General features: G+C 38.8%; 1 pseudogene; it reads left to right on the plus strand.

Annotated features, from left to right (window-relative positions):
- The first annotated feature begins 431 nt into the window (after nucleotides 1-431).
- Nucleotides 432-2,609, plus strand: LOC101152180 (mitogen-activated protein kinase 6-like; annotated as a pseudogene).
- Nucleotides 2,610-2,814: the final 205 nt, after the last annotated feature.

Genomic DNA, 2,814 nt, shown 5'->3' on the forward strand with positions numbered 1-2,814 from the left:
GCTGCTCAGGACTAGTCCAACACTGAATGTATCTATCTGTACTGTGAGGAGAATGTTCATAGAAGACTGTTGTGTGCATATTTATTCACATGTTTGTTAAATGTTATATATCATTTAGCACAGTAATCTGAGTGCATAATATGTCATTTCATGCCGTTTGAGTTTCTTGAGTGTTTTCTTTAAATGTCTGCAGAGTTGCTGCCCCTTTCTTGAACTATGAGTACTGCAATCTTTTTAATTCTCGATGTGAGTAGAGCTTTTTGAGCTTTAAGTCTAAGGGTAACTCAACAGGCCTGTTTGACATATGCAGTGAACATCAAGAAACCATCTTGCTGTGGAACCATAATTATTTTTCTTCTCCCTTTTTGAAAGATCTTTCCTTCTGATGCCAATTTTCTTCCTTGTTTACACAAGTTCAACAATTCGAAAGGAAAAGGCAATAGTAAGGGTTTCAAAATGGCAGAGAAATTTGAAAGTCTCATGAACATTCATGTTTTTGATCTGGGTTCCAGGTATATGGTCTTAAAACCATTGGGTTGTGGAGGCAATGGCTTGGTTTTTTTCTGCTATAGACAATGACTGTGACGAAAGAGTGGCCATCAAGAAAATGGTCCTTACCAATCCCCAGAATGTCAAACATGCTGTACGTAAAATCAAAATTATTAGAAGACTTGACCATGACAACACTGTGAAAGTGTTTGAAATTCTTGGTCCCAGGGGAAACAGATGATGTGGGCTCTCTTACAGAGCTGAACAGTGTTTACATTGCTCAGGAGTACATGGAGACAGACTTAGCTAATGTGCTGGAGCAGGGCACTTTACTGGAAGAGCATGCCAGGCTTTTCATGTATCAGCTGCTACAGGGGGTCAAGAATATTCACTCTGCAAAGGTACTGCACAGAGATCTCAAACCAGTGAATCTTTTCATTAATACTGAAGACTTGGTGCTGAAGATATGTGACTTTGGTCTTGCACGGATTACGAATACTCATTATTCCCATAAGGGTCATCTTTCTGAAGGATTGGTTACTAAATGGTACAGATCTCCACGTCTTTTACTTTCTCCTAACGATTATACTAAAGCCATTGACATGTGGGATGCAGGCTGCATCTTTGCTGAAATGCTGACTGGTAAAATCCTTTTTGCAGGTGCACATGAACTTGAACAGATGCAACTGATTTTATAATCGATTCCTGTTGCACATTGAAGATCACCACGAGCTTCTCAGTGTAATTTCAGTTTACATTAGAAATGACATGACTGAGCCACACAAACCTTTAACTCAGGTGTTTCCAGGAATTAGTCGAGAAGCACTGGATTTCCTGGAACAAATTTTTACATTTAGCTCCATGGATTGGTTAACAGCAGAAGAAGCTCTCTCCCATTCTTACATGAGCATATACTCTTTTCCAAAGGATGAGCCAATTTCAAGCCATCCTTTTCGTATTGAAGATGAAGTTGATAATATTTTGCTTATGGATGAAACTCACAGATACATTTATAACTGGGAAAGGTACCATGACAGTCAGTTTTCAGATTGTGATTGGCCTATACATAACAACTTTGATATTGATGAAGTTCAGCCTGATCCAAGAGCTCTGTCTGATGTCACTGATGAAAAAGAAGTACAAGTTGATCCCCGAAAATATTTGGATGGAGATTGGGAAAAGTATCTGGAGGACCTTACTTTTGATACCAATTATTCTACTGAGCCTTGTTGGCAGTACCAAGGATCATCATGAAAACAAATATTGTGATCTGGAGTGTAGCCATACTTGTAACTACAAAACGAGGTCATCATCATATTTAGATAACTTAGTTTGGAGAGAGATTGAAGTTAACCATTACTATGAACTCAGGCTTGTTATAGATCTTTCCAATTGGAAAGAACAAAGCAAAGAAAAATCTGATAAGAAAGGCAAATCAAAATGTGAAAGGTATGGATTGGTTAAAGCCCAGATAGCACTAGAGGAAGCATCATAGCAACTGGCTGGAAAAGAAAGAGAAAAGAATCAGGGGTTTGACTTTGATTCTTTTATTGCAGGAACTGTTCATCTTAGTTCCCAATATGAGCCTACTGATGTTGTTGATAAATGACTTGAATAGCTCAGTGTCCCAACTAGAATTGAAAAGTTTGATACCAAAGTCAGTAAGCCAAGAAAAACAGGAAAAAGGAATGGCAAATCTGGCTCAATTAGAAGCCTCGTACCAATCTTCTTGGGACAGCCAGTTTGTGAGTGGTGGGGAGGACTGTTTTCTCATAAATCAGTTTTGTGAGGTAAGGAAGGATGAACAAGTTGAGAAGGAAAACACTCACACCAGTTACTTGGACAAGTTCTTTAGCAGGAAAGAAGATCCTGAAATGCTAGAAACTGAGCCAGTAGAGGATGGGAAGCTTGGAGAGAGAGGAAATGGGGAAGGATTTCTGAACAACAGTGGGGAGTTCCTCTCTAACAAGCAGCTCGAGTCAATAGGCATCCCGCAGTTTCACAGTCCAGTTGGGTCACCACTTAAGTCAACACAGGCCACAGGAACACCTTCTGCTATGAAATCTTCCCCTCAAATTCCTCATCAAACATACAGCAGCATTCTGAAACATCTGAGCTAAAACATTCAGCAGACATTTATCTTTGAATTCTTCATGAAATGGGCTTGTCTTTTTTTATTACTAGTGTTTAAGTCATTTTTTACTTGAATCCAGTGGTGTCATTTAGGAAGGATTTTATTAGTTCTTGGTTTTAAAATCCAGACTGTCTTTCTATAGGTGAGATAGTTTTCACTTTAACTGGCATGCCATTTGCACACAAAAATAA

This window comes from Gorilla gorilla, chromosome 7 (assembly GCF_029281585.2).
Source record: "Gorilla gorilla gorilla isolate KB3781 chromosome 7, NHGRI_mGorGor1-v2.1_pri, whole genome shotgun sequence".
NCBI lineage: Eukaryota > Metazoa > Chordata > Mammalia > Primates > Hominidae > Gorilla > Gorilla gorilla.